Source organism: Phyllostomus discolor, chromosome 6 (genome assembly GCF_004126475.2).
Source record: "Phyllostomus discolor isolate MPI-MPIP mPhyDis1 chromosome 6, mPhyDis1.pri.v3, whole genome shotgun sequence".
NCBI lineage: Eukaryota > Metazoa > Chordata > Mammalia > Chiroptera > Phyllostomidae > Phyllostomus > Phyllostomus discolor.
The window spans coordinates 127,951,885-127,972,441 of record NC_040908.2 but is presented as its reverse complement, the minus strand read 5'-3'; the positions used below and the strand labels follow the sequence as shown (position 1 = coordinate 127,972,441).

The 20,557-nt window shown below is 37.9% G+C and overlaps 1 protein-coding gene across 2 annotated transcripts in view; it reads left to right on the top strand.

The window, feature by feature from the left end:
• Positions 1-19,530: 19,530 nt before the first annotated feature.
• The window catches only part of DENND2B (DENN domain containing 2B), a 158,037-nt gene continuing 157,010 nt past the window's right edge, over positions 19,531-20,557 (top strand). Inside the window, exon 1 of one of the 2 annotated variants that reach the window (XM_028517727.2) lies at positions 19,531-19,700. The gene's annotated coding sequence lies outside the window, so the exon portion shown is untranslated. Of the gene's footprint in view, positions 19,701-19,750; positions 19,879-20,557 lie in introns of those variants that run through there. The other variant, XM_036028982.1, reaches the window with a different exon arrangement.

The window sequence follows — 20,557 nt, the reverse complement described above, 5'->3', positions numbered from 1 at the left end:
ATATAAATGGATCATATGAATGTGACTTTTTTGTTTGCTTCTTTCACATAGCATAATATTTTTGAGTCTCATCCATGTTATAGTATGTATCAGTACTTCATTCATTTTTTTGGCTGAATAATATTCCATTGTATGACTACACCACATCTTGATTATCCATGTACCAGTTGCTGGCCATTTTTGCTGTTTCTCCTTTGGGACTATTATGACTAATGCTGCTATGAAAGATTGCATGTAAGACTTAGTGTGGATACCTGTTTTCATTTCTCTAGGGGAGATACTTAGGAGTGGAAATACTTGCATGGTAAGTTTATGTTTAACATTTTAAGAAACTGCCAATCTGTTTTCCAAAGTGACTATCATTTTACATTTCCACAAGTGATGTATGACAAGTCCAGTTTTTCTGCTTTTCTATATCTTCTTCAATACTTTTCTTTTTATTGAAGTCATTCTAGTGAGTATAAAGTAGTATCACATAGTAATTTTAATTTGCATTTCCTTAATGACTAATGATGTGGATCACCTTTTCCTGTTATTATTCATTTCTATTTCTACTTTTGTGAGATGTCTATTTACATCTTCTGCTCATTTTTAAATTGGCTTATTTTTTTAATTACCAAATTGTGAGAGCTCATACTCTGAACAAGATTTCTTTTTCACTTATGTGATAAGTATTCCCCCCAGTTTATGACATGTCTTTTACTTTCTTACTGATGTCTTTTGAAGCACAAACATCTTAAATTTTAATGAAATCCAGTTTGTTTTTTTTATTTTATGGATTGTGCTTTTGGTGTCATATCTAAGAAATCTTTGATTAACCCAATGTTACGAAGGTTTTTTCCCCATATTTTCTTCTAAAAGTTGTATATTTTAGTTTTACACTTAGATTTATGCCATTTTGCATGTATCTGTGTGTTAGGGTCTTTGTTCTTGTATGTACGTATGTATTAATTTATTGTTCTGTTACAGTTGTCCCAATTTTCCCTTGATGACATAAGGGTCATAATTCATCTCTTTATATGTAGATGTCCATTTGTCTCAGTACCGTTTGTTGAAAGACTATCCTTTTGCCAGTAAGTTGCCTTGGCAACTTTTGTTAAAAATCTGCCCTGGCCAGGTGGCTCAGTTGGTTGGAGCGTCGTCCTGTACACCAAAAGGTTGTGGGTTTGATCCCCAGTCTAAGCATGTATGGGAGGCAGCCAATTGATGTTTCTCTCTCACACTGATGCTTCTCTCTCCCCACATTCCTTTCTCTTTCTTTAAACAATTTATAAGCATCTCCTCAGGTGAGGATTAAAAATGTCTATTGATTGTGAATATAAGGATTAATTTTTGGACTTTTAATTCTGTTTCATTGATCTATGTTTGTCCTTATGCCAGCACCACCAAGTCTTTTATTATTATAGTTTTCTAGTAAGTTTGGAAATTGGGAAGTGTAAATTTACCATCAATTTCTTAATTTTCAAAATTGTTTTGGTATTCTATGTGATTTGTACTTGCATAAAATTTAAAATCAGCTAATCAACTTACAGATAATGATTTTTAGGATTTTGATAGGAATTGCACTGAATCTATAGATGAATTTGGAAAGAACTGTAATCTTAACAACATTAAGCTTTTAAATTCATGAACATGGTTTTATCTATTTTATTTTAGCTTAGTTTCTTTCAATAATGTATAGTTATCGATGTATACCTTGCACTTCTTTTAACATTTAGTAAGTACTTTATTTTGGAATTGTTTTCTTGATTGTATTTTCGTGTTATGTACTAGTATATAGAAATGTAGTTGATTTTAGTGTATTGATTTTGTGTTCTGTGATCTTGCTAAACACATTTACTAGTACTGGTAGTTTTTTGTGTTTTTTTTTTTTTGGTTGTACTTGGAGTTCATTGAGCATCTTGAATGTTTGGATTAATTTTTTTCCTCAAATTTGGAAAGTTTGGGCCATTTTCTTCTTTAAATATTTTTTTTGCCCTCTGTATCTCTCCTTCTGGGACTCCCTTTAAACGTATGTTAGTATACTTGATGGGGTCCCACATATCTCAGAGGCTTGTTCATTTTCCTTCATTCTTTTTCCTTCCTTTTCTTTAAGTTGTATATCTTTATTGTTCTCTCTTCATGATCACTGATTCTTTTTTCTGCAATCTCAAGTCTGCTGCCGAGCCCCTCTAGTGAATTTTCATTTCAGTTATTGTACTTTTAAACTCTGGCATTTGGGGGTTTGTTTTATAATCCCTATCTTTTTATCGATAGTCTCTATTGAGTTATTGTCATACTTTCCTTAAATGTTAAAAGTTCAATTTTTTCAGTTCCTTGAACATATTTATAACCGCTGCCTTGAGGTCTTTGTTAAGTCTAACTTTTGGGCCCTATTGGAGCTAGTTTCTATCAACTGCATCTTTTTCTGCGTGTGGGCTCTACTTTCCTATTTATTAGTGTGTCTCATAGTTTTCTGTTGAAAACCAAGCATTTTAGATCAAGGACCAAGAAACTTTTTCTATTAAGGGCTAGATAGTATTTTAGACTTTGCAAGCCATATGGTTTGTTGTAACTACTTAACTCTGCTGTTGTTGTGTGAAAACAGACATAGACAATATGTAAATAAATGAGTATAGATGTGTCCCAATAAAACTTTATGTAAAAAGATAGGCAGTGACCATAACTGGTCATGGGCTACAGTTTGTTGACCTCTATTTTAGATAGCATAGCAACTTTGGATTTTGATCTGCTCCCCTCCCCAGGGGTTGTAGGCACTGCTGTTGTTTGTTAGCGTACTTGTTTAGTGATTTGCCTGGGCTAATTCTGCAGTGTCTGTCTCCCTGTAATATGTGGCCACTGATGTCTTACCTCAGTTTTTTTCTTTTCATTCTTGTTTTTATTTTTAAGTCTGACTTCCTAGGAATTATCAGCAGAGTAGTCAGCTAATAATAAGTAAGAGGATGTATTTAAATATTTTGAGCCTAGTAAGGCTTCTACCCTTTGCTGATTAGTTTGTGCATGGGTTGGGGAACACAATTATTTATTTTTATTTATTATTATTATAATTTTTTTTGAAGAGAGGTAGGAAGAGAGGGAGAGAAACATCAGTGTGCAAGAGAAACATCAATCCATTGCCTCCAACTGGGGACCTGGCCTGCAACCCAGGCATGTGCCCTGACAAGGAATCAAACCAGCAACCTTTTGCTTTGTGGGATGATGCCCAACCAACTGAGCCACACTGGTCAGGGCTTGGGGAATGCATTTAAAATTCAATTATGTCTGCATGACCTTTGTTTTCTGTGTGTGCAGGGCCTCACATGCAGTCTGTGTATAACCTTGAACATGTGCACACCTTCCAGATCACCAAGAATCTGTGAGAGCTTATCAAGGTCCTCCATCGCTGTCTTGTTCCTTGGAGCTCATGGTTATGTTTTTGGCTGATCTGTTGCTTGTCCCAACTGGTGCTGCAGATTCAGCCTGCTTTGAGGTTGGTTTTGCCTTGATTGTTTAGCACTTGTTTTCTAAGGTCACTTGTTTCTGACAATATCCTGGTCACTAAAGCAAGTCATCAATCACCCTCCAGCAGCAGAGATGCTGGTTTTTGTGGCTTGTCCTGTCCTGATGAACGATTTCCACATGGAGCTGTGGGGGTGGTGGGGGGATTGGGAGGGTGGGATAGGGGTGGGAAGAGCTCCAGTTTCTCACCTTTTTTCTTTTTTAATAGAGGTTTGGTATTTTTTATAGTTTTGTGTTTGTTTTCAATAAGTGGTTTTTAATTTGTTGTATACCTCTGGTCAATTTTCACCACAAAATCCTGAAATGATTGTTTTGACAATTTTGTATAGTTTTATTATAGCTTTTTTGAATAGATGGTTTGCCAATTTCCTTACTCCATTGTTTTGGAAGTGTTCCCTATTTAGAGTTTTATTGTCTTAACTACTGATACAATACATCCTGACAGATCCAGCAGCTTTTTACAAAATTAATATATCTTCTTGTTCCCTTCCAATTTTATATCCCTGCTAACTTTTTAAAACGCAATTCTTGACTCTTTTATAAGGTTTACTTTTATATATTCTTTTAGGATGACATTTATATTTATTCCTTCCATCAATATTTTGTTACTTGGTCAGTGGCCATTTATTAAACCTCTATTCTGTGTTGATGTTAGAATGTATTTCCATGCCAGGAGCTTTAAGGAGTAGAGTAGGAAGCCAGATTTCCAGGACTAGAATTATACTAGAGAAAACTTGAGTCATACCCCTTGGTCTGTACTAAGTTTACTTAATTATAATTACAGGTAACCCCATTTTTAGAAATAATAGAAATAAATTTTAAATTTTAAGAAATAACAAGGTAGTTATACTTTTAAAAATATACTGTTTACACTGAAATATTTGTATTCTTCAGTTTTGTGACTATTTTTCTGAATCACACACCATCCCCTTTATATTTTGTAGAGAGAACATAAAATGTTTTACATCCACCGTTTCTTTTTTCTCCTCCATGAGGCCTAATAGTAACTAAGGCAGAGATGTCCTGATTGGGCAGAAGGGAGCAGGTTGGTGGATATTGGAAGTAATGGCTGGTAGAATACGGAGAAGGACCCTAAAGGTGAAGTGGCTCAAGTTGTCATCTAAGGTGACTTGGCTGTAGGATGAGGCGAGGCAGGTAGAGAGGTATGCCATCTTTGGTATTTGTTCCTTGAGCCAGGGAAATTCTGCTTTTCATCGTGGACTGGGCAAGACTGGGCATCAGGTGAGTGAGGCAGAGGATGGTTTCATTGTGAGAAAGACGGAAGAGAAGATGTGTGATTGGGATTGTAGCAAACAAGACTGGTAGGCTGGTGGAGAGAGGACATGCAAGAAGGGCAGGCCAGGCTTTACAGAAGGTAGAATATTTCTCTGACTGTTAGTAGGTGCTCAGAGTCAACATCCAGATCCTCATCAGTCATCCTTTTTGTAGTTTAAGAAAGCAAAAGTGAGATGAAGTTGAAGGATTATTTTAGTAAGTTTGATAGGATTTTTTAATCCATTATCTAATAACATAGGAGGGATAGAAGGAAATGTGCTAGAAAATATTTCAGACTGATTGGTTTTGGGTCTGGTTCTCTAACTTGATCTTTGACTTAATTTTTATACTAACATTTTATAAGTGCTAGCATTGATACTAAGTTAGCCCTTATAAATAACAAAAATTAAGTTAATGGATATAAATTATTTTGAAAAATTTATCACTATATAAATGCAAGAAAATGTTATCATTGTATAGTGCTAAAATATTAAAAACTGCTGCAAAATGAAAATTTACCATAAGATAAAGCTTAACCAAAATCATGATGAAAACTAATGGAAAAATCAGACTTAATTTACCACAACATTTCAACATGCATGCGTTGAGTATATGCTTGTTGAGCAGTGAGGTTCATGAGAGTTAGAAGTGAAGGACTGATTATGTAATTGTCATATAGAACATGTAGGTATTGGCACTTAGAAATCCTTTGTGCCTTTTTCTCCTTTTGTGTTTATCATGCTAAACTCAGTACATTTGTTTTGTAAGAAGCCAAAGGGGATTTTTCAAAAAAAAAAAAAAAAGAAAGAAAGAAAAAAAAAAAGGATGATAGTCTGTTTATGTAGGCCCTCTAAAAGCATTTCCTGCCAAGCAGTTGACATGTAGCCTTGGCACAATTTCAGGAAACTGTTTGCTTCTGTTTACCCTTTCCCTACAGCATCTCCTAGGAATTGAGATGAAGAGTCCCCTTTAACCCGTTTACATTTTAGCTGCATCTTTTCCATAACACTGTGGAATTTACTCTTTATATTAGCACAATGAAAATTCTTGTCTAAAAGAAAGAAGAATGCATCTTTTAGTAGTGTAATTCTCATGTAGAAAAATCAAAGCCTTAGAGTGAATTAACCCAATAAAATGTATGTAGAATATTCCTTTTCTATTGTTAAGTCTCTCAGAAAATTCAAAGCAATTATATCTAAATATATAAAACTTAATAATTATGGGATAAGTGTTAACATTTCCAAAATCCTTTTTCACTAAGAAAAAGAGCCCACCATTGAGTATATTACAAAGAGTATGATCTACTTAATTGATTTAGAATATTTTTTATATACATTTCAGAAATATTTTCTGAAGTGAGGTAGATACTATATTAAAAAAAACTCAAATTATAATTCCTTTTATGGAGCCAATTTTTAATACTCAAAACTCATTAAAAGTTAGAAATGCAGGAACATATCACAGCTTTATTATAATCCCAGAATTCGTGTTATTTTAAGTATAATTATATCTTTGAGGGAATGTGGTGGCAAATGTATTAATTTAAAGATGAGCTCTGGCTGGTGTGGCTCAGTTCGTTGGGGCTTAGCTGGGTGCGTTGTCCCTTGCACCAAAAGTTTGCAGGTTTGATTACCAGTCGGGACACATAACCTAGGCTGCAGGTTTGATCCCTGGTTGGGGCACATATGAAAGGTAACCAATTGATGTTTCTCTCTCACATCGATGTTTCCCTCTTTCTCTCTCTACCTCTCTAAAAGCAATGAAAAAATATCCTAGGGTGAGGATAAAAAATAGTAATTATAATAAAGATGAGAAATTTGAGATACACAAAGGTAGAATAACTTGATGTACGTACTTCATTTAGACATGAGTAAAGTTATGTCCTCTCTGAATACTGTTAAATAAACTAATTGCACACTTCCTTTGTTCTGCCAGAGTGAGCCAGAAAGGGATTCTAAAATACTGGCCACTACCAGAACTACAGGCAGCAGTGGATGGGGAAGCAGGACCAGAAGTTGTTATGAGACTGAAAGAATGACATTGGAGCAAGTGGAAAGAATAAAGTTTGTGATCAGACCTGGGGATCAGAAGCCAGGTAATTGTTTCGGATTGGGAGCATATCCATGAGCCAAAATCAGAACAAAGCCATAGATCAGAACCAGAATACCTCTGAATGGCAAGGATCAGGACAGACAGCAGATCAGGGACAAAGAATACAGAAGATTGGCATATAAACCCCAATGGGATGGGTAGATGGGGAGTAATGAGCACATGTACAGAGTTTAGAGTCTCAAATTTAAGGTCTGCTGTTAAGGCCTGGCCCCTTAGTACTTATGTGCAACATAGGTCTATAGGATCTCCCTGCCTCTCTGTAATTTACAAGATTTCAGACTTAACTAGCAGATGTCACCATGCCTTCACACACTGATGCTAAAGGCTTATGCACTGAGATGAATGACTCTTTGCCTTAAGGGAATCAGAAGTCATTATAGCTTGCTGACATGTAGAGAATTCTGCCTTAGAGGCTGAATTGTAAGGGCAAAAAGATGCAGCAAACCTAGGGTCCCAACTGGTACTATGTGTAGAGTTATCTTGGTCTTGTGAGTTGGTGACTTTGGTCCCTTCCATGATTGCCTATCTCTATCTTGAAAGCCATATTGACTCTTGGACTGCCTGGATCTGTAACCACCTGATCACTGAGTGACAACCCTGTGAATCTACACCACCTTAATTTTTAGGATTTCCAGCTACGTATTCCAGAGGAAGCAAAGAAGAGGAAATCCAGAGTCAGGGTGAAACAAGCAGAATAATTGAGACAGTCCTTTCTGTTAGTCAGGAAACTAGTATCACTGCTGTCTTAGGGATCAAGCTCATCTCCACACCCACTCCATTGCCTGGAGTAGGCCCTAAATAAATATTGGTTGAACACTGAATTATGAGGTCTGTAAGAGAGGGAAGCTACTGAGCGGGAAAAGGAGTGAGTGGGTAATTCCTGACATAGGCTCAGAGCCTGAGCGCAGCTTTCACATGTGAGAAAGATGGAACTATATTGCTCTACAGGAACGTCCTAGAAATAAACTAAGGTACAAGGAAGTTACTGACCTATCTAAGGCTATAGGACCATTCAGGGCAGCACTGGAAATTAACTGAGTATCTTCATTTCTAGATGTATGCTGTGCACACTAAACAAATGGTTTGCAAAGTCAAAACAGTGCTTAGGCCAGCAAAAACAATTTTTTAAATTAATATAAAGTTTGAGTAAGTGAAATTTTGAAGATGATGGAATCTAATTGAAAACTTCCTTACTGTTCAACTTGTAGATAATCTCCCTTTTAAAGTGCTCATTACACTAGTGATTATGCAGAGAAAAAGCCTGTGATGAAAATGTGGTATAAAATTGTGTTCTTTGTTCAGCAAGTTAAAACAAGCTGGTCTGTAAGCAATTATTATCTTCATCAAAATTCCTAGCTCTAATGTTTTGGCTTCATTGGCCCAGCACGTATGCCTTCTCAAACAATTGGATGGCTTTAAAACACTTTTGAGATGTTTGTGCTTATATCTTAACATAGCATCAGCTCAACAGGAAAAAGAAAACACGTAAGATTTGGCATTACGGCATAGTTCCAAAAAGAAAATCAAACCCAAAGTAAAGTAAACAAAAACCCACAAAAATGCTTAAATCCCTCCATATGAATGAACATTCTGTATCCAGCCTTATAATACCCTTAGTTGCAGTGCCCTAGTTAGGGTTCACGAGTATCTCTTCCTTCTTCTTTAATCACTTAATATTTCTGAAAAAAATTACCAGAGGGGCTAGCTACCCATTACTGACATTTTTATATGGGTGATGTGTTCTAAAGAAATCTCTTTTTGCTTTTTTTTTTTGTTTTAGTTTTGGTTATTCCAAACAGCAACAAATGTGTTCAGTATTCTAAGGAAACTGTTAAGGTGACTTTTTGGATGAACAGATTATTTTAAAGTGATTAACTTTTTAAGTTCTAAATTTGCACGTGTGTAAGTGACTATGAAGAATGTGCCTTTGGATATGATTGGAAATGTTTGGTTAAAAAATAATAATCTGTTAAGATTAAAAATATCCACAGATATCTTTAAAGAATGTACAGATATGTTCTTAACATCACGTAATTTTTTTCCTAGTAGGCTAGGCCTCTGGTTAGATTCTTTGTTTATTTGATGATTACATAATCAAACATTTATACTGTATATTTATTTGAAATTACTGTAATTCAACAGCTATTTATTAAGTAACTGCCATTTGCTAGATGTTGATGATGGAGACACCTTCAAGAGGTACCCATTCTAGCAGAGTCAACAGATTGGGTCATGGTGCCCACTGGTTGTGAACAGGTGCTATGGGCTATGAACTGTGCCTTCAATGCAAAGAGGGGGAGTAATTCATTCCACCCAGGGGTAGGATGACGTTATAGAAGGCTTTACTGAAGAGGTGACATTTGTATTGGATCTAATAAAGATGTTAACTTGATACTTTATGGGAATGACAAATTATTTATGAGATTGGAGCACAGACTACCTGAAGCCAGCAATGAGATGTAAAGTTCGGGGTGTCTTTGGTCCATCCAGGTGCAAATGTCTACCAGGTAGTTTGAGGTTCAGGTCTAGATCTCAAGAGAAAAGGTTGGAGCTAGAGATAATAGTTTGGAAATAGCAGCATATTTCCTTCAAACCATGCAAACAGATAAGATGCCTAGGGAGAGGCTATCTGTAGAGAAGAGCCAGGAGGAAAATCTTCCAGTTAAAGGGTATGCAGAAGAAGAGGTAGTAATGAAAGAGACTGGAAAATAGTGGTCCTAGAGGTAGGAGGAGTTGATGGTAATGCTGGGATTGTAGAGAATGTCAAGAAGGAAGCTCAAGATGCCATAGAAAAGGAACAATCGGAACAAGGAAGAGCATTAGAAAGTAAAAATATAATAGTTGAAATTAAAAAAATGATTGAAGAGTTCAAAGGAAACTTGCAAAATTTCCCATAAAATACAACAAAAAGACAATGAGATGGACAGTTAAGGAGATCAATCTAGGAGGTCCAACATATAAATAATAGGAGTTCTAGAAAGAGAAATTAAAGAAAAATGCAGGGGAGGAAATTTATTTTTAAAACAATACAGGAGCACTTACAGGAACTAAAGGACATGAGCCTCCAGATTGATAAGACTCACCATGTGCCTTAGACCAGTGTTTGAAAAAAGTACTTACACCAAAGCACATCATGAAATTTCAGAAAAGATTGTACAAGCTTTTAGAAACAATCAAAGACATTATATTCCTAACCTGCAATATTAGAAAGTATATGAGCAGTGGAGAAATGCCTTCTAAAATCTGAATCAAAAGTATTTTTTTACCTAGAATTCTTTACCCAAACTGTCAATTCAGTGGGAGCATAGTTTGAAATCATTTTCAACCTTGCAAAGTAGCAAAAAATAATTCAATTCCTATGAACCCTTTCTCAGAAAATGACCAGAGTGGGGTACTCACAAAAATGAAGAGGTAGAAAAAGAAAGAAGACCTGAAATGCAGCCTTGGCCAGTGTGGCTCAGTTGGAGCTCCGTCCCATAAACTGAAAGGTCACAGGTTCAATTCCCAGCCAGGGCACATGCCTAAATTGCAGGTTCAGGATGCATAGGAGAGGCAACCAATGGATGTTTCTCTCCTTTCCCCCATCTCTAAAATCAATAAGCATGTCCTCACAAAGACGCATTTTGACATAGTACAGGAACTTTGAGGGAGTCACACCTCTGTTTTCTCAGTGGTTACCTGATGACAGTAGAAGTTTTGAAAATAGACAGGCTTGGAACAGTTGCTATGAGGAGCAAGAAAAGGATCTGAGTCACTAACAATAAGTAAAAGGATTGTTGAACAATATTCAGTATTGGGAGGAGGTTTGTAGTGAAGCCCGACAATTTCTTTTGCACCTTGTAATAGAGTTTCAGAAATGAAGGTGCTTTTTCTGTCAGTCAACTTCAGTGCTGATCAGAGATGAAAAACTTTTTCTGAGATTCTCTGAAGATTTGTGTTTGCAATATAAACTGAATTATGGTAAGCAAAGGATCTATTTCTTTACTGTGTTAGAATCTCTGCTGGAAAGCTGAGGCTTTTAGTAATTGCATTTAATAAATCACATTTAGTAGTAAAGACCACACACACACACAAAGTGTAGAGTGACAGCTTCCAATGCACCTATACCCTAGAATTTTTGAATCCTTGAATCTTGGCTCTTCAAGCCTTGAATGGAAAGTTGACTAATGAGTTAGATAGGAGGAAGGGACTAAGGACCAAGTGGTATGCTAGTATCCTAAAGAGGAAAGAAAGGAGGAAATGAGATAGCTGGGAAGAGCTTGGTCTTTTGGGAGACTGAGGACAGCTCTGTGCTCTGACTCAAGTGTGTCTACCATGTTGCCTAGCATAACAGAAATGTGGGGATAGGCTACCCCTAGATGCATGCAGACTGCCACCCCCATCGTATTGGTGTGTAAATATTTGAAGTCATAACTATAACTATATACATGTCAGTATGACCAACCTTTTCACAGCTTAGTACTTTAACAACCCCCTAAGCGTTTGTGATTCCGTTTGTCAAGCAAATAGTTATTTTATTGTATTGTTTATTTGAATCTACTAAGCATATACATTTGGTCATCTCTGAACTAGACATTTCCTTGACTCTTCATCTGTACTCTAGAACTTCCCATGGAGTTTTTAAAAATTATAGGTGCCTAGACCCTACCTGTAAAGATTGTGACTCATAATATTGAAAGATATCTTGGACCGGAGCATTGCATTTTGAAAAGTTCCTCAGATGAATTTTTCCCCAGAGGACAGATATTTTATTCTTTAGAGAAATATAAAGGAATTGAAAGATGACTACTATTCTCCTTAGGTGATTTCTAACATGCACCGAAGGTTGAGACTACCTTTGCTTCTAATTTGCTCTGCACATTGCATCCAGATTTTCTCAAGTGCACATCAGGTCATTTTTTTTCCTTAAAAATGTTCTTTCCATGACCTTCAGAATAAAATTGAAATTTCTTCACACAACTTTCATGGCCTTTCTAAATCTGACTCTATTATTGGTCAGAGTAGGCTTAGCTTATGCTGCAGGAACAACCCTTAAAACATCAGTGCTTAAGAAAACAGAATTGTGTTTCTTATTCATACAGCATGTCCAGCATGGGTCAGTAGGGTGGTGCTAGCTTATTTAAGGACACAGTCTGCTCCATTGTCTCACATGACTTTGGATCCACGTGGCAGAGAAGAGAAACATGGGCATCTCTCACCCATTCTTCAATACACTGACCGGGAAGTGACATCTGTCACTTCTGCACACAGCCTGTTGTCTAGAACGATCACCTGGTCCTGCCTAACTGCAGGGTGACAAGGACATAGAAACTTCTGGGGACCGAGAAGGATATTAGCAAGCATTAATAGTATCTACCACAGACCTGTAATCTACCTTTTCCAAAAAAAATTTGAGGTGAAATTCATATAGCATAAAAATCTTTTAAAAATGTACAATTCAGTGCCATTAATTACATTCAAAATGTTGCACAATTATCACTCCAGTGTAGTTCCAATACATTTTCATTGCCCCCAAACGAAATTCCATACCCATTTCTTCCTCATCCTGGCCTCTGGCTGTCACTAATCTTTCTTTCTGTGTAGATGTACCTATTTTTGGATAGTTCATATAAGTGGAATCATACAACATTTGGCTTTGTCTGGCTTCTTTCACTTACACAGTATTTTCAGTGTTCACCCACATTGTAGCATGTGTCAGTGCTTCATTCCTTTTTGTGACCAGATAATATTCCATTATGTAAATACTTTACATTTCATCTATTGATGGACACTGGATTTTTTCTGCATGTTGGTTATTGTGAGTAGTGCTGCTATGAACATTGGTGTACAGTGTCTTAATACCTGTTTCCAACCTTTGGGGTGTGTTCCTAGGAGTAGAATTGCTGGGTCATATGCTAATTCTGTGTTTTACTTTTTGAGGAACTGCCAAACTATTTTCCACCTAACCTACCTTTTTAGCTTCTGTTACTGTAGTCAAATCATTAAGACCAGTCATTGATCTTAAACCTAGAATTTCACTTTCATAGCTCAGGGAGTTCCTTTGGTTTTGAATTATCTCCCCTTCTTTTCTATTTATAGAAATAGAAATTCTAACAGTCATTTAAGTTCATTTCCAAATCTCTTGCCCTCAGTTCTCAGCAAGAGTCTTTACTACTATTGCAAATTCCTATATTTCCTCCTCCTTATCTCTCTTTTTAAAATATTTTATTTATTTATTTTTAGAGAAGAGGGAAGGTAGGGAGAAAGCAAGGGAAAGAAATGGCAGTGTGTGATTGCCTCTTATGAACCCCTAACCAGGGACCTGGCCCACGCAACCTAGACTGGGTATCGAACCAGCGACCATTTGGTTTGCAAGCTGGTGCTCAGTCCACTGAACCACACCAGCCACAACATCCTCTTTATCTCTTTATACCACTTATTTTATTCTGACTTGTTGTTCATGTATACCTTCCTCACTAGATTTTAAATTTGCTTATAGCACTTCTCGTTTAGTTCCAACAATGTCAAAAGCAGTTCTTTTGCCAATATTTAATAAGTGCTTGAAAGTAATATAATATGTTAACTCTAATTGAAAAGTAAACACTTATTAAAAATACATATTTGTTTAGTGAATACAGAAATTAATTAATAGCTACAGATATATAATCATCTTTTTCTTATTTGCTGTAGGTTCATTTTTTGTTTTTGCAGTCAATCTAGAAAATGACTGGAAGATACTACATTCTCATAATTCTTATTTCAGGGATACCTGGGTAAAATTCAGTGAACTTAGTCATAAGGGATAAAACATTCTTTAATCTAGAGATACTCGATTAGATGTAAGACTGATACCATTGGAACAATGATTGGTAACTAGTTTCAAATCAGTAAATTATTAGACTTTAGTTTCTTCCAGTCAAAAATTATCTTCAAGCTCATGAGACAAGAAAAAAGAACCATCAGTTAAATGGACAAATGAGGAGACCTTCCAGCTTAGTGAGCTTTTCTGAGCCTTCTCTTATCTCCTATCCATTTAAAGAGCACCTAGCGCCTCATTTTCTCCCAAGTCCAGCCCACCCAGCATCAGCAGTCAAACTATCCTAATACTTTCTTTAAATAAATAATAAATAGCCTGGTGTTTGGAATAAAATCCCAAACAACATTACAGAGCAATAAAATAAATGGACCTAGGTCAGACTGAACCCTTTTCTAAGCTGGTTATAGAAGAAGCAGCTTGATTTTATGTGTCTTATTTTCCATGTGCTTTGGAAAGGGACAGTGAAAGGCACTCCATGGTATTCAGGCAAGGAAATAGATTCTACAGTACTATGAAAAGGTGGATAAGGGAAGCAATTCAGTTCAGTTATCCTTTAAAACCAACATTTTTAATTTTGTTAAAATCCCAATTATAATACTTAATAATCACTGAAGTCCAAATGAGATTTACCATCTTGACAAAATTAATGTATATTTTAAAGGATATGGTTTGTAAGATATTTGTTAATAACTCTGTAACTTTAACTTATGTTATATCTATCAGGAGTGTTAAGTTAATTTTGCTCCCTAAATTCTCTGTAGATATAAGTAAAATCTTTTTATCTCAGTAGAAAATTTTCAGGTTGGGAGAGAAACATCTGCTGCCTTGGCATATGTATAGGTATAAGCCAGAAATTTCCTACAGGTTTTCATGGTCAGTCAGTCCAAATAGTAACAGAAGGACCTTCACTGGAGGGATTGTTTGAGAAAACACATAAAAAATTGGAAAGTTATTTACAAACATGTGGTATTTTATAACCACCTGTGCACGTTAACCAACATTGCTTACTGAAGCTATTTTTTGGTCTGGAATCAGGCATAGTAATACTCATAAGCAAACAAGGTAGCAGTTCTGCTAATCCCACCAAAGAACTGGGGGTAGAGTGCGAACCCTTAGCCTCATCCTGGAATGGGGATGCTTACTCTTTTTGACATCATGAACCCCTTTGAGAATTTGTGACAGGCTATAGACCTCTCCTCCCTGAAATGCATTATATGCACATAAATAATTTTGCATTCCATTTGAACATCTCTGGAAAAGTATACAAGAAACCACAGTGACTGCCTGTGAGAGTGGAACTGGAGGGCAGGAGTGGGAAGGAAGACTTCCTTTTCTTTGTTATTCTTTTATACTGTTTTTGAACTTTTTAACCAGCAATAGATGTTATTTATATTTATATTTATACTTATATTTATACTTATATTTATTTATGTTCTTTAAGTCACAATGTCAAAAAATTTTGCACATACATTTTGGGTTTTGTGCTTCTTATACCCTATAGTTCTTTAAATTAAGTAACTTAATAGGATATAAGGTACTAGACTATAGGAATAACAGAATAATATAACAGTTAGGCAGTTATTATGGATACTTTACTTGATTACAATAGAAATTTAGTCAATAGTTTCAGTGGCCTATTAGTGCTGTTATGTTTGTGTAACAAAACATTGCCGATTCCTCAATAATCTATTTTTATATCTTATTAAATTTTTTTAAACATTCACTTTAAGAATTTTTTTCCTTTTGGAGGTAGGCTGTAAACATAGTTGTGCCCAGATAAGTTGGGCATTGTGAAGGAAGAACTACGTTATATTTCAATTCATATATCTGCTTGATTCCTTTTGGGAAGCCTGTGTGAGTGGGTGGTGATTGTGGGGATTTCCTCCAAGGGAAAATTGGCATATGTAGAACTGACAGAGTAAAGATAATAGAATTCATTTAGTGTACTGTTTCTCGGCCTTGGAGATTCTAATTCAGTGGGTCTGGGACTGGGGCCAGAATCTGTATTTCAGAAAGCCACTAGAAGATTCTGAACTAGGGATTTTGATGTAGGAACTAGTGAAGTAGTACACACCATGCTCTCCTGACTGCAAACACGAGTCACAGGGACTCACACTACTCAGTCGCATCTGTGTGAATGTGAGCCCCGTTTGCCTTTTGAGGGCCTTGGAAAAGAGGGAAGGTCAAAGTCAAAAGGAGGGACAAAGTCATCCCTTTGCACTCCGGATAGCTATTTCAGGAGTAAGGGGATGACCCTGTCATGGTATGCTAGGCTCCTGGAGATTACAGATCAGAGGTGGCATATGTCAAAGTCTTAAAGCTTATGGAAACACTTCAAAGGTGAATATGGGGTGCTTTAGAAATGAGGCTCTACTGAGATCTAGGGGGAATGGAAAGCAGGATTGGATTAAATAGTACTTGTTGAAGTTATGGACTAGTGATTAATAATTATTTTTAAGAACATTTTAGGATGATTTCAGTCTTTAGCATTTATGTTTAGCTGTTTAAATAAAACATACTGTTTTATTAAAATTTAAAAAAACCCCTGATATGTGGAAAAGTGTGACCTATAAAACTTAAAGGTTATCTCGGTCAACCACCTTTCCCTGTCTGTTGCCCACCTTTGAGAAGCTTGCTATTTGGATCATGAGGCCTAAATAAGCCCCTTTTATGACGACATAAAATATTATAGGCAGAGTACTTAGGAGGAAATAACTGCTTCATGAGTGCTAGACCTGAGAACCTGAAAGACTGAACCCCTTTGTCCCTTAAAGGAAAAAAAACATGCAAAGGAAAATCCATGAACCAGAAAACTCAAACTACCATTCACTACACTTAAGTGCAGTATTTAAAATAGCAAAAGGAAGTAAAGCCCATCTCTGATGTCAAGATCTATTTTGGTATATTAAAAAATAGTTGAATTCTAAGTCCCTCACAGTTAAAATATTAAATAGGCCCTCATCTATAAAATGCGGTGCTAGGCATCTGTATGGAATATAACCATGTAATCAGAGTATATTGTACTTCACATGAAGAGAACCGAAGCTACTGCTTCTAACGATTAGGAGACTTTCATTACACTGACAGAAGACAGTACAGAGGAAATGGCTTGGGGGTGGGGGAGACGTATGAGAGGATGAAGGGAACAGTATTCATACCATCCAAATTAGAGCCAGGATGTTTATGCTCAAATCTTGTCTTGGCTCTGTGTTGAAGGGACTGAATAATGGGGACATGGGAAAGTGTATCTCTGAGATCCCTATATTCAGCACTAAATATATCAAATTCCTCCTATAAGGGCTTCTTATTTGCAGCAATCTCTACACGTCTCTGTACACGTCTCTGAATATATATTATGATTAAAGTCTAAAGCCAATTAATGCTAATTACCCCTTCCTCTTTTTTGTTGCTAATGTCCTTCCTAAACCGGTTTGTTCATCCTGTTGCTTACAAGTCACATGCTCCCACTGGGTTTTAACCTTATAGGGAGTGTTTTTATTTATTTCTCATGTACTGAGACAGCATATATTTTGGTGCACCTATTTCATGCTGGGCACACAGGATGTAATTATTAGCAAGATAGACCTGGTCCCTGTCCTCATAGGGCAGGGGTGTCAAACTCATTTTCACCAAGGGCCACATCAGCCTCACGGTTGCCTTCAAAGGCTAAAATAATTTTAGGACTGTATGAATGTAACTACTCCTTAACTGTTAAGGAGTTGAAATTACATTCAAAACTGATGTAGCCCCCGGTGAAAATGAGTTTGACACCCCTGTCATAGAACTTCCATCTCCCTTAGTATTTTATACATAGCTGGCTTTATTTGTCAAGTGATGTGGAAATTAAGTTAATGCAAATTGCTAAATTAGCACCATTTAAAATGCTGTTGAAGACATTTCAGATGTCAGTGTCTCTAATAAATCTTTGACTAGTATTAAGATTAATACAGACATCAGTGGAGTTTGGGCTCAAGACTAGCAAACTTAAGGGATGTTAATTTTCTGATAAAGCAAACCTAATTAAAGTTTTTCATAGGAATTAAAAAAGTTCTGTGTACAATTGGCAATGGAATTGGCAAACAAAAAGAACTATTTGTATCTTATTATTGCCCTCATATTACAGCTGCCAGAGATGAAAACAATTACTGTCCTCGGTCTGAACAGAGAAAATCTTGATGTGTTCTGTCATTTTAATAGTTTTGGAAATGGGAAACTTAAGAACCTCCCTGCAGAGTTTAGGGAGCTGCAGGTGGAATTGCCGGGAGCATTGTTAAATTCTGTGGCTTGTATCCCCTAAAGAGTCTTGTACATGAGTTCTCTTGTTGCATGTGGAGGGTAGAACATGCCCGAAATTGATGTTGGAGAAGATTGGAAAAGATTAAGTTCTTGCAAATATGGCCTCGGTCTCCTGAAGGATTTAAGCACTTCAATGAACTAGAGTAGAAACTCACTGCTGGATTTTGGAATATGAAGTAAAACTTGCTCTAATTGGTTGAGTTTCAAGTTGTCTCCTGTGTTTCCCAGTGTGCCTCAACAACAGCTGGAATCGTGGGTTCTGCTAATGTAGACCAGCCAAGTCACTTTACCAAGAGTTGATTTATTTGTCACGCACGGACCACTGTTTCACCCTGTATGTAAGGTCTTCTTCTACAAAGGCCAAACATCCTTCGGCATCAATATCACTGAGATAGAGTTAATGCTAGTAATTCCTGTTACTATCCTTTTTTGGCAAAAGAATAATAGACTTTATCAGTTTGGTTCTTGCCACTCTTTCTGTTTGATCATAAACAAGTTAAATTATTTCCAGGATGTATCTTAAACTCCCCATTATTTTTGATGCTTGCCCTGCAGCTGAGAAAATACCTCATTAGGATATGTGACAGTTGAATTGGCTTGGGCTTTTAAACATGTCTTGGCCTTAGAGCCAGTTTATGTTCATTCATATTCATTTGTTCCTTCAAAATGTAGCTAGGTTTGTGAAAGTCAATTTTGTGCATTTCAATATCAGGTTCTATTTATAGTGACTTATGGGAAGAGAAATTGGGTTACATGGCTTCCTAATATCCCACTAAGTATGTATGGGTTTAGATTTTAAGTGATTTGTATTATTCTTTTCCAAGTGGATTGTTACACTTGGTTAAAAATTTCACAATCCCACTAATAAATTACAGATTCTCACTGCTATGAGGTATTCTTTTGCTTATTATTTAATGTCACCCTTTTCTAGTTTTTGGTTCTGCACGCTAATGGAGTATTTAAAACAAATTCTCTGATGTCCTTGGAACTTTCCGTCCAGACCAGACTCCTTTGCCACCCCAGAGCTGTCAGAGTTTCTGTGCTGCTGCTGCGGTACTAAATGGAGCTCCTTTCAGTGTCTTTTTGGGTTTTGCAGGGCTCCCCGAGGCCGAGGGCTGGGAGAACGGGAAGAGCTCATTGGTTTGTTTGAAGGCAGGCAGGCTTCCGGGCAGCTTTTCCCAGACGCTCCCAGCTCCGTCTTTTCTTGCATACCAGCAGAGCCGCTTTTTTCCTCCAGTGATTGAAACCATCTGGACTGCAGGGGGTCACGTGTGTATGAGAAAATGACATAAAGTTTTAGACCCCCTTGTGCTTTGCTCCAGGCCCAGACAATTCTTGCATGGATGGTGCCGAGGTGAGGACTGTTCTGTTTGAGGGCCAGCTACCCTTCCGGCCCACCCCCCATCTCCCATCTTCCTCCTCCCTGCGACCCCCACCTCCGGCCCCGCCCCTCGCGCTCTCTGCGCGGCTTTCTCTCGTAGCTTGGGAGCACACCCCTCCGCAGGAGCGGGCAGCCCACCCTCTGTCTGGGGTGGAGGCACACCTCCTCCCCGCCCCTTCACTCAAGTCTGCGCGGCTGCCTGGGTCTCTCTCTCCAGCCGGCCGGTGCGGATGCCTGCCGGCAGCCCGCCCGCCCAGCTCCTCCTCCGGGCTTCGCAGCTCCTCTCCGCGCCAGTCAAGCCCCCAACAGTGCGAGCCCCCAGCCTGGCTGGGGAGCGTGGAGGTCAGTGCTTCGCCACTGCCCCGGCTTTCCCCACCCGCCTGCTTGCCCCTCTGCCTTTGCTCCTGGCTGGGTGGTGGACAGGAGGGGTGCCGGTTCCGGCTGTGCCCTGCCTGCTGCTGCAGCCCCAGCGGGTTTCCCGCTATTCACCACTCCTTTCCCCTGGCGGAGGTCCAGCTCCGTGAGTATTTGCATCCTGGCACCCAGACTCTGGGGGACCTCTGTAGGCACGGAGGAGCAGGGCGGCTCGGGAGCTCCTCTGGCTGGAGGGGACTGCCCTCCCGGTCAGGCAGCTCTGCTTCCCGCGGGCTGCGGTTGGGGGTGGGGAACATCAGAGGAGGGTCTGGGGAAGTGCAGAGCTGGGGTATGCGAAGAGATGGCTACAGTCTGGGCGGCCCTGGAAGTGGGCTCTGCCAGCCGCCTCGTCCCCTGGACATGCCCAAGCGGTGGTGGTGGCTTGTCTGCAGGCTCCTAAAAGCAAACACACACGCACACACGGAACTCAAACAAAGGAAAATTAACTTTGTACTCTAAACAAATTGAACTGTGTTTATTGGGAATGATTACCTTTCCTTTTTTTGTCTTTCTTCTTAAGTGTACTATTAAAGATATATTTTTTAAGTTACCCAAGACTAAAGGAATACACTTTAAGAGTTTATGCTACCTTATCCAAGAATTTAGTAATTTAGTAGAGTTCAAGAGACTGAGCATTTTCAAGTGTTTCTAAAGTGAAATTATTGCATTTCCTGGAATCTTTATATAAATGTGGTTTATATTACTTGAATATGAATAAAACAACTTCTTCACTAAGTGAGACAATTTGCCTTCTTGCTGCCTTAGTCCAGCTTTTGCTCGTATCA